At 39.8% G+C, this 11,700-nt stretch overlaps 1 long non-coding RNA gene and 1 other non-coding gene across 2 annotated transcripts; one reads left to right on the forward strand and one right to left on the reverse strand.

The window, feature by feature from the left end:
• Window positions 1-4,541: 4,541 nt before the first annotated feature.
• LOC148211380 (small nucleolar RNA R71) lies at window positions 4,542-4,648 on the forward strand. The gene has a single exon (XR_015791163.1). It is a non-coding gene; the product is annotated as a small nucleolar RNA R71 (small nucleolar RNA).
• A 1,888-nt stretch (window positions 4,649-6,536) lies between these two features.
• LOC148211381 (uncharacterized) lies at window positions 6,537-11,210 on the reverse strand. Its single transcript, XR_015790734.1, has 3 exons — window positions 11,035-11,210; window positions 10,461-10,603; window positions 6,537-6,851 (listed from the first exon to the last, which is right to left on the reverse strand). It is a non-coding gene; the product is annotated as an uncharacterized LOC148211381 (long non-coding RNA).
• Between the last annotated feature and the right edge of the window lie 490 nt (window positions 11,211-11,700).

The raw sequence follows: 11,700 nt of genomic DNA on the forward strand, positions 1-11,700 counted from the left end.
CGGCCGAAGACGCCTATCATGCCACTGTTTAGTTTTTTCCTTAAACAACTTAGCATTCTCATAAGAAAAGTGCCTGTGTTCTTCTAATTCCAACAATTGTAACTTCCTCGCTTCACCTGCAGCCAACAAATCAAAATTTAATTTCTTAGTAGCCCAAAATGCTTTATATTCTAGCTCAAGAGGCAAATGACATGCTTTTCCAAAAACTAGCCTATAGGGGGACATGCCGAGGGGAGTCTTAAATGATGTCCTATATGCCCAAAGTGAATCATCAAGCTTAAAAGACCAATCCCTACGGTTAAGATTTACAGTTTTTTCTAAAATGTTTTTTATCTCCCTATTAGATATTTCGGCTAACCCATTCGACTGAGGATGATATGCTGTTGCAACCCTATGACGCACATTGTATTTAGTCAGCAACTTTTGCATAGACCTATTCACAAAATGAGCCCCCCCATCGCTTATCAGACAACGCGGGGTTCCATAACGCGTAAAAATGTGCTTTTGCAGAAAACGAATGACAACTTTGGAATCATTGGTAGCAGTTGCAATGGCTTCTATCCATTTCGAAACATAATCTACTGCTAACAATATATAAAGCTTACCATTAGAAGATGGAAATGGACCCATAAAATCTATACCCCACACATCAAATATTTCAATCTCCAGGATCGGGGTTTGAGGCATTTCGTGGCGTTTAGATATATTACCTGTCCGTTGGCATTTGTCACAAACCTGGGCAAACTTATGTGCATCTTTGAACAGAGTGGGCCAAAAGAACCCACTTTGCAAAACTTTGGCTGCGGTTTTGTGTCCTGCAAAATGTCCTCCATATGGAGACATATGACAAGCGTCTAATATCGCCTCGTGCTCTTCTTCTGCGACACACCTGCGTAAGATATTGTCAGGTCCTAGCTTATATAAAAAAGGCTCATCCCAACGATAACATCGAACTTCATTTAGAAATTTCTTTACCTGTTGCTTGTTGAACTCATAAGGAACTATTCGACTTACCAAATAATTTGCTATATCGGCATACCACGGAACTGAATCAACTCGCAAGAGTTGCTCGTCAATAAACTGTTCACGTATAACAGTTCCATCATCACAGAGCGGGGATTCCAATCTAGACAGGTGATCAGCAACTTGGTTTTCAGTACCCTTCCTGTCCCTAACTTCAATATCAAACTCTTGAAGTAACAAAATCCACCGTATCAAACGTGGTTTAACATCTTTTTTAGCAAATAAATATTTTAAAGCAGAATGGTCAGTAAAAACAATGACTTTTGTGCCTATCAAGTAAGACCTAAACTTATCAAAGGCGAACACAACTGCTAACAGTTCCTTTTCAGTAGTAGTGTAATTGAGTTGTGCACCGGTCAGAGTCTTACTAGCATAATACACAGGATGCAAGATCTTGTTTTTACGTTGTCCTAACATAGCTCCTATTGCATAATCACTGGCATCACACATGAGCTCAAAAGGTAAATCCCAATTAGGTTCGATAATTATAGGAGCTGAACTTAGAGCAACTTTCAACATTTCAAATGATTTTAAACAGTCATCATCAAAAACAAATGGTCTATCATGTTCTAACAATTGACACAAGGGTTTAGAAATTTTAGCAAAGTCTTTTATAAAGCGGCGGTAAAATCCCCCATGCCCTAAAAAACTTCTAATCCCTTTGACATTTGTAGGAGGAGGTAGCTTTGAAATGATGTCTATCTTAGCGTGGTCTACCTCTATTCCTTGCTTGGAAATTTTGTGACCCAAAACAATACCCTCTTGTACCATGAAATGACACTTCTCCCAATTTAGGACTAGGTTTGTTTGTTCACATCTCTCCAATACTCTCTCCAAATTAACTAAACAAGCGTCAAAAGAATTTCCAAAAACAGAAAAGTCATCCATAAAAACTTCTAGAATATTTTCTACCATGTCAGAGAAGATGGCCATCATACACCTCTGAAAAGTCGCGGGTGCATTGCATAGTCCAAAGGGCATTCGCCTAAAAGCGAACGTACCATACAGACACGTAAATGTTGTCTTCTCCTGGTCTTCTGGAGCAATAGTAATTTGATTATAACCCGAATATCCATCTAGAAAACAATAGAACTCCTTACCTGCCAGACGGTCGAGCATCTGGTCAATAAACGGGAGAGGAAAATGGTCTTTCTTTGTTACCTTGTTGAGTTTGCGATAATCAATGCAAACTCTCCACCCGCTCACAGTTCGGGTTGAGATGAGCTCATTCTCCTCGGTTGCCACCACGGTAATACCCCCTTTCTTTGGTACACACTGTACTGGGCTTACCCAGCTGCTGTCGGATATTGGGTATATAACACCGGCGTCAAGCCATTTAAGAATTTCTTTCCTTACAACCTCTTTCATCTTCGGGTTCAACCGCCTTTGACTCTCAATAGAGTTCTTAGCATCTTCTTCCAATATAATTTTGTGCATGCAAAAGGTCGGGCTTATCCCTCGGATATCTGCTATCGTCCATCCAATGGCCTTTTTGTGCTTCTCCAAAATCTGCAATAAAGAATATTCATTAGTAGGTGATAAATTGGAAGCTATAATAACTGGTAAAGTGTCGTTATCCCCTAGATACGCATATTTCAAATGCGACGGCAATGGCTTCTGCTCCAACGTGGGTGGTTCCACTATGGACGGAAGTAACGACTTGCATTCTTCTTTTTGTATTTTTTCAATAGGATTAGCCACATCTTCTGGTCCTTCTGCTATCTTATCAAGCTCTTCTTCAATCTCTGTAACTAACGAGTCATAAAACTCATCAAACATAATAGGATTCAAGCTATTTATAGCAGAGCACTCTTCAAAGTCTCCTGGTAATTTCATGGCATCTAGAACGTTAAATTTAACTTCTTCATTATTTACCCTCATTGTAATTTCTCCCTTCCTTACATTAAAAACTGTATCCCCAGTGGCTAGAAATGGTCTTCCCAAAATAATGGGAACGTCTAAGTCTGCCTCGCAATCTAGAATGATAAAGTCCGCAGGGAAAATGAATTTGTCCACCTGGATTAAAACATCTTCTATCTTTCCCTCAGGTCTTATAATAGATCTATCTGCTAGTTGGAGGGTAACCGTAGTAGGTCTAGCTTCTCCTATGCCTAAAGATTTGAAAACTGATAATGGCATAAGATTAATGCTAGCGCCTAGATCACATAATGCCCTACCTAAGTTTTTTTCCTCCTATGGAACATGGAATGGTAAAACTGCCAGGATCATTACATTTCATGGGTAGCGGGCTGCCTACAGCTTCACTACTACATTTTGTCATGGCTACCAGTTCATGCTCTCCTATTTTTTTCTTCCTAGAAACTATATCTTTCAAAAACTTAGCATAATTTGGCATCTGTTCTAGAGCATCTACTAATGGTATATTTATATGCAGTTGTTTTAAAATATCTAAAAATTTTCTAAACTGGGAATCATTATTTTTCTTAACTAATCTTTGTGGAAACGGGGGAGTAGGGGTAAAAGAAGGCTGTACCTGTGGAGGAACACTCGGGGTGTTCTCATTACCTTTTCTAATATTTTCTTTTTCTGGTGTTGTTGGATTTTCTGGTATCTTCACAATTGGTTCAGTGGACGGAATCTGTACATCTGTTGTTGGCATTGTTGGTCCATCATATGCCAGTCCACTCCTGAGGGTGACAGCTTTGCACTGTTCTTTCCCTTCTCGTTTTGGTAATTCAGTATGGCCTGGAAAAGAACCTTGTGGTCTATTCTTCAATTCATTGGCGAGCTGTCCCAATTGGGTCTCGAAATTCCTCATTGATGCCGCTTGGGATTGTATCACTGCGTCGGTTCGGGCCATGTACTCCTTCATCATATTCTCAAGATTTGAGTTGTTATTGTGAACTGGTGGAGTCTGTGTTCTCTGATTGTACTGCTGTTGCGGTGGTGGGATGTATTGTTGTGTAGGTGGAACATAGGGCTGCTTGTTCTGTTGGCTCTGCCCTTGATTAAAACCGCTCGAACCTCCTTGACCTCCCCATGAGAAATTAGGGTGGTGCCTCCAACCTGGGTTGTAGGTGTTCGAATATGGGTTAAAGTTCCTATTGTTCCCATGTCCTACATAAAAAACGGAAGCAGGGTTATGTGGACAATTATCATAAATATGGTTTTCACTGCAAAATGAACAAATGAGATCGTTCACTTGGCAAACAGGGGCAGAAGTGCAATAATCCGACTGCACAGGTTGTATCGACGTGGCTAATGGATTTTTTATTCCCAATGCCATCTCTTTCAGCCTCTGGTTCATTGTAACCATCTCTTTTTGCATCGAGGTCGCAATGTCCAGAGCCAAAACTCCAGCTGGATCTTGCTTCTTTGGTGCTGCCCTAGATCTTTGCGAACACCATAGTTCGTTGTGTGAAGCTAAGTCATTTAGGATGTCAACTATCTCGTTGAATGTCTTCTTTGTAAAGGCTCCGTTGGCAGCATTGTTTAGCATCATCTTAGTAGGATGATCTAAGCCTCTAAAGAAATGTTCTATCTGGATGCATGCCGGCAAGCCATGGTTCGGACATTTCCTGATTAGTTCTTTAAATCTCTCCCACGCCTCGTGAACAGGTTCACGATCATACTGTCTAAAGGAGATGATCTCCTCTCTGATATCAGCGTGGCGAGTAGGTGGGAAGAATTTTGTTAAGAACTTCTCCACTAACGACCCCCATGTGGTGATGGATCCCGGTGGAAATGCATTAAGCCATGCTCTAGCTTGGTCCTTCAAAGAAAATGGAAAAAGTGTTAGTCTCAGAGCATCGTCTGTTATACCAGGTAATCGAAATGCATTTGCAATTTGAATGAATGATTTCAGATGATCATGTGGATCCTCATGTTCCTGCCCTCCAAAATGTCCAATTGTCTGCAACATTTGGAACATCATTGGTTTAAGTTCAAAGTTTGCGTGGCCTGGAATAGGGTTGACTATCCCTGAATCAAAGTTCTGAAAAGTCGTGGCGGCATATTCTCGCATTGCCACGTCTCTGTTGTCCGCCATCTGGATATGGTTGAATTCATCATTTCTCGCATGATCCCTCATATTACCGTTAACAGCAGGTGGATCAACCGGATCACGAGGTGGAATATCTGCCATTGATGTGCTCGTACTCTCTACCTCACTTTCAGGACTGATTTCACCTTCTCTCTCTTTTTGCTTTTCTAGTTGTTTTCGAAGTCTTTGCTCCTTTCGAGTTTTTCGAAGGGTCCGCTCAATCTCAGGGTCAAGGGGTAGAAGAAAAGATCTTGTGCTCATGCACTTTAACTTACCCTTGTGAGATAAACGACCAAAAATATAGAACAAAAACGGTGGATGGAAATTACACCCAACAACAATTCACAAAAATAAAAACTAAAAGAATTTGAAAATAATTTTAAAACTAAAGTCCCCGGCAACGGCGCCAAAAACTTGACTGGGATGTTTATGCTGAACGCACGCGCTAAGCGTGGTAACAATTATATAGATGCAAGCGCACACCTGTCAGAGTAATATAAAATGGATGGAGTATCCAAGTATCGATCCTCAAGGACTTCTAAACAATTTCCAAACTCTGAAGTTTTAAAGAATAGTGAATGTTGAAATGAGTGATTCTTGTAAATGGGAAGTGGTCACAAATAATGGTTTTGGATTTGGGATTTGGACTTATAATAATAAAACCTAGCCCGAATTACTTCAAGTTAGCCATCAAAGAATCAAGGACATGCTAAGGACAATATGCATTTTACTTTAGAAACCAACGACTACGCTTCTCACTTGACTTATGTCTAAGCAAGTTCAAAGTCCTAAGACATTCCCTAATATGTCTATTATGAGAGATATCTTAGTTTTAGGATGGAAATAGTCGCAACCTCGGGTTAAGGTCCTATGTCTAGGCTACTTAAGCGGAACCCTTATGTCTAAGGCGCTCCTCTCCTCGGTTTAACCACTCAACAATGCAAATAAGCAACCTTTTCAGTATTGACTTGTTAAGACTTACAGTGGCCTTCTCTAAATCCTAACTTTTGGGAAAACATGTTGAGCAATGAATGGAAAGCAAAAACACTACTTCTTAGCAACCTTTTTAGACATAAAAGGCTAACTATCCATAACCAGGCTAGAGACGGGAATTTAGAAAGACATATTGAAGAAAATACAGCAAGTAAAATGGTTGAATGTGGAATGCATGTGTGAAAAACAAAAGTTAACTAATGGAGAGTTTTTATCGGGATTGAGAGCTTCGCCCTTCTCTTTCAAGCAAGGGAGAGTGTCACGTGCTCTTTCCTCCAAAAACACAACTCTCTTAACTGAAAATAAAGTAAAGGCAAAGAGAGAATAAGCAAAGTGCTAGATTTTTATATATTTGAATAAGTAGAAAAATGACTAAGTACAAATGGAAACAAAACAAGCTCAATAAAAGAATGTAAAGTGCTCGGGATTTAAAAACCAAAAGTAACTAATGAAAGCAACTCAAAAGTACTTAGAAAGCAACAAAGAAACACTAAAAATGATCAAGAGAAGGAAGCAAGGCTTGATGATTTTGGTGGAGAAGTTGCTGGAATTTATAGCTGTGCAGAATTGGTTAGGTAGGTCCTAAAACGATGGTGAATCACCCATTTCCAACTCTTTTGACTGACCAAATCGTGCTCAAACTGATAGTGGAACACTTCTTCTACACGTATGCATCGGTTGGAACCACCAAAACGCATTGGAAGACGCGTTTCATTAAGGGCAAAGTTGGAAGAAAACCTGTTTTTCTGCAGGCATCCCAGGCGCCTGGCGCCTCCCATGATACTTTTTCGTCTTTTTGCTTCTTTTGATTAATTTGCACTCCCAAATGGTCCTAAAATGTCATAAATACAATATAAGCCATCCACAAACCATAGTATATGAATTTTGCATGAATTGGAACTCAAACGATCGAGAAAAATCCGAAACAAAGCTGAAACATTGTAAAAACAGCATCTAAAACATTCTTTTTATGCATGTAAACAAGCGTAATCAGATAGCTCTTAAAGGAGGTTGGACTTGAGCTGTCGTGTCCCTCCACCTTTGAGAATACTCTTTAAAGCTCTCTGTACTCTTCTTCTCCATCCTCTGTAAATCTAAGCGATCTGGAGCCATGTCTATGTTATACTTATACTGTTTTAGGAAGGAGTCGGCTAAATTCTTCCACTAGCCAACATGAGAGCTATCTAACTGCATGTACCAACGAGAGGCCGGACCAGATAAACTATCTTGAAAGCAGTGTATCAACAATTTGTCAATTAGGACGTACGCTGTCATCTTCCTACAGTACATTGTAAGATGATTCTTAAGACAAGAAGAACCATCGTACTTCTCAAACTCTGGCACCTTGAATTTTGGAGAGATGACTAACCCAGACACCAAGCACAATTGTGAGGCATCGATGTTGCCAAAAACGTTCGTCCCCTCTACTGCTCTTAATCTTTCCTCCAGAATTTCGAACTTCTCGTTACTGGGGGCACTTTGTCTGGCTGAGTTTGTCTTGGCTGGGAGACCACCTAGATTAAGGACTGTAGGGTGTGACATCATTTGCTCGGGCTCTCAAAAAATGATGTTGGTTGGGATTTGGTGAGCTCCCTTAACACAGGGATGCGGATACTGACGAACCGGGACGTCATACAGAGGGTTGTACGTTGTATATTGTGGCATGAAACCCTCTGCCACTGGTCTAAGAGGTGGACCATACCCAGGTGGATAAGGTGGGGTTTCTTGCGGCTCATGGATAGGGTTGCTAGATGTAGTAAGGTCTACAGTCACTTTGCCTTTTTCCAACGCGAGGAGGATGACATCTAACTTTTCGCGCAACTCCTCAATATCTTTCCTTGTTTTCTCTTGCTCGGATTTTTTATCTTCCATCATTAATCTTGCCCTGTGTCTGGTACGGTAAGTGCGATGTGGTGCCGGTGAGCGAGCTATCGTGAACAATCCCTTTTGTTTTTAGAAAAATAGAAGACAAAAAGAAAGAGAAAGAAAACCATAAATAAATAAGTTTGTGGCTTTATTATAAATTGGATAAATAAATAAATTAAGATTACAAGAAAACAATAATTATGCCAAATTTGAACCTCAATGCTTAAATCATGAAATAGAAAGTACATTAAAGCAGAGTGTCAATAAAACTGTCTCCAATGCTCTAGATCTCGCCGAATTTTGCCCAAGAACTTGAGTGTGCTTTTGCTATTCGGCTGTGTAGAGGCAATGACAGACGTGAGGACTCGTGCCTCTTCAGCTAAACCATCTGCCCTACGGGCTGCCTGTCTGACTTGGGTGGGTACATGTTCTGAATTATAACGCAACAATGTGTTATCGCACCTCACATGGTCTAATTCATACCCCACTTGGTTGTATTGTTCCTTGACATGGGCATAATTATGCATTAATCCATCAGCAGCATTCTGGGTTTTGTCGAGACGGCTTGAAAGCGCCTGAACAGTTTCCCTTAATCTTTGATTTTCTTGAGCATACTGAACTAACTGTACTTCTTTCTCCTCCAACACAACGGCTTTTTCACGAAGGGACATGATTTCTATTTGTAGAGAAGACATTTGTTGTGATATTTGATTGTCTCGCGCCCTAAAGGCTGCTTGTGAGCTCTCTTCGTACTTTCTTCTGTTAGGATCCCGAACCTCTACTTCTAGTGGTATGTTTTCTTTTCCTTGGTAATCGACCTCCCTTATTGCCTACTGTACTTCCAGCTCAATGCTTCGAGGTAGATTTTGATTAAATCCTAGTTGTAGTCTTTCTTTAGATGATGTGGGATTCCCTTCTCGCAACTCGTATTCTATCCTGTGAATCTTCCGCTGAGTGGACTGATTTGGGCTCATTTCAGAAAGAATTCTCCTAGTGGGAACCTCTAGCTTCCCTTTGCCCTTGTCGGTTGGTAGGAAAACCACAGTTTTTCCTCTACTCGAATCCCACTGTTCGTATCCTTCAAATATATTATCGTGGTAATTGCCACTTTGGATTCTGACAATCGCCTTCCACGCCTTTACGACCTCCTGAATTTTGTTTTTGCAAAACCCAACATCATAGGCAAATTCAGAATTTCTTAAGTCATGTTTGGCTGGGATAAACTGACGTACCCATATCTGGCGCAGAACCATTAATGGGGCATAAGATACACATCCCCATGGACCCAATAATGGTAGACTGTGAAATTTACCACACCTATACATCATAGGTTTGGTTGACATCCATCGAGCCCTTCACTCCATGTCTTCTGGCCTTAGTCCTGCAAAGAAAATGCTTCATTCTTCTTTCCCTCGGTGGATTTGACCCCAATCCCAAGGATGAGATTTTGTAATCTACTCTACGATCTTGAAAATTTGACCTGAGGACACTTGAACTCTGGTGGACAATTTATATGGCTGAGGATCCAAATGTATAACAGCTGAGCACAGCCTATAAATTTCCTTACTCCTCTCGATCTACAAAAATTTAGTGCTTCGAAAGTTTCTGCAAGGATGGGTAGTACGAGATTAACCCCTATCTCTACCTTGACAAATAGCTTGACCACCCGCTCTTCAACATACCCACTAACTTTAGGGAATAAAACAAAGCTGAATAAGCACAGAGCTAATAGCGATAGCTCCCTTTCTTCATTAACAAATCTCTGCTGAAGACTCAAGATATATTCTATCGGCAAGCATGTGTTTTCTCCCTTCCTTTCCACATGTTTTTCAATCTCACCAGCAGATATCTTCCCTACAAGCAGCGATACGGGGTGGGCTTACTACTTAGATGCTTTCAGCAGTTATCCGCTCCGCACTTGGCTACCCAGCGTTTACCGTGGGCACGATAACTGGTACACCAGAGGTGCGTCCTTCCCGATCCTCTCGTACGTTCCTATAGAACCTATCACTAAAATATTACTACAGGACGCTTACCTAGCCAACATTTAGATCCGGCTCTACCCAAACTTTTCTGGTTTACCCTAGCATTCCCCACTTGTCCGACTGTTGCTGAGCAATTTTTGGATATCAAACGGACCTCCCCAGAAGGTAATTTCAATAAGTTGAAACAACTTCGTAAGTATATGTTCGATATAGAAATCGAAAGGATCCAATTCGAGCAAGTTTCAAATTCAAACGTCAAATTTGATCAAAAGTGTATCACGCGAGAATCCTTCCCTTTTCAACGTAAATCCACCATCATAGGAATAAACCTCAATTTTCTCTTGCAGTGGTATTTGTAAGAGGGTGTGACATTCCTCGATAGTTGGGGTTATATCCATTGAGCTAAAAGTAAAACATCTATAGGCCGGATCCCAATGTCAAACTAATGCTCTCAACACTGAGAAGTTTACTTGCACGTACAGGAGCTACGCTATGTGGCCATATTTTTTTATGAATTGGGTCTTTCTATCTGATCTTAAACCTTCCCATAAACGTTTCAAGATATCCAACTGATTTTCTGGAAACATTACATTTTGAAATGGCATGATTACATTCTGTGATAATGCGTCACCATGAGTATGCTGCATGTTCTCTAACCATTGACGGACAATTTCTTGGTCTTGCTCTCTCCACTCTTGGGTAGGAGCTTTACTAGAACTCATGCTTTAATTTACTGTCAATGTTAACGATTTAAGAGTTAGGTCAATTTTGGTAAAATTGGCAGAAAATAAATTTAAAGGAAAATGGAAAGTTGCGAACTCTTTTTTTTTATTGTTGGAAAAAAAATAACGATTATTAAGTGAGAAAATGCATCAGACTCTTTTAAACAAATCACTTTATTAACACCAATGGAAACAAGCTAAACAAACAAATAAATAAATAGCAAAAATCTAATGCAAAAATGAGTGTAAAGTTAATGCCTACACAACCTAGAGGAAAGCAGCCCCCAAATCTTCCATACGCTTATTGATGAAGAAAATACATACATGCGCAGCGGAACTGAGCAAGAATCGAAATAACAATCTAAATGCATAATACAACCTAGGATTAAACATGCATGATCTACATTATGATGCTTAGAGATAAGTAGAGAAAAATACAAACCTTTGTAGCTTTTCAAAAATCTTCAAATAGCTCCAATGAAAGACCACCAAGAGATCTTCCTAGCTATTCTCAAGGCTTGGAATAGAGTGGTGGGACTCTATTTAGAGAAGGAAAAAATTAGAGAAAAGTGGAGGTAAAAGGAGTTATGTAAGCTTTTTGAAAACACATCAAATGGCCAAAGGTTCCAAGAGATTTTGATGTTTGAACAAAAGCCTTCTTAAATAGGCAAATTACATGCAAATCTTGCATGTCAAAGTTCACCAAAAGCTTACAACACATATTCCACTCATGCATGGCATGACTAAGTGTCAAAATGCATGTCTAAGTTCACCAAAAGCTTACAACACACATTCCACTCATGCATGGCATGACTAAGTGTCAAAAAGTAGATTTTTGAAATTATTTAAATGTTCCCAACAAGTTAGTGGAATCTTCCACCAACTTGGTTAAAAACATTATTTTAATCTACTTTAGTCAACCTTTGACTTTCTCTGGTCAAAGTCAACTATTTGACTTTTTCCAAAATCCGATGTTTGATGAAATCCATGCCTCCGATTATGAATCCGCATTCATAATTTTAATATTTAAATCCTATTTAAATATTGTCCAAATTTCTCAAATTGATATCATATATCAATTACTTAATCATATCTCATATGATTAACC

This window comes from Momordica charantia (genome assembly GCF_013281855.1).
Source record: "Momordica charantia cultivar OHB3-1 chromosome 5 unlocalized genomic scaffold, Mcharantia_2.0 BLBB01000005.1, whole genome shotgun sequence".
Lineage (NCBI taxonomy): Eukaryota > Viridiplantae > Streptophyta > Magnoliopsida > Cucurbitales > Cucurbitaceae > Momordica > Momordica charantia.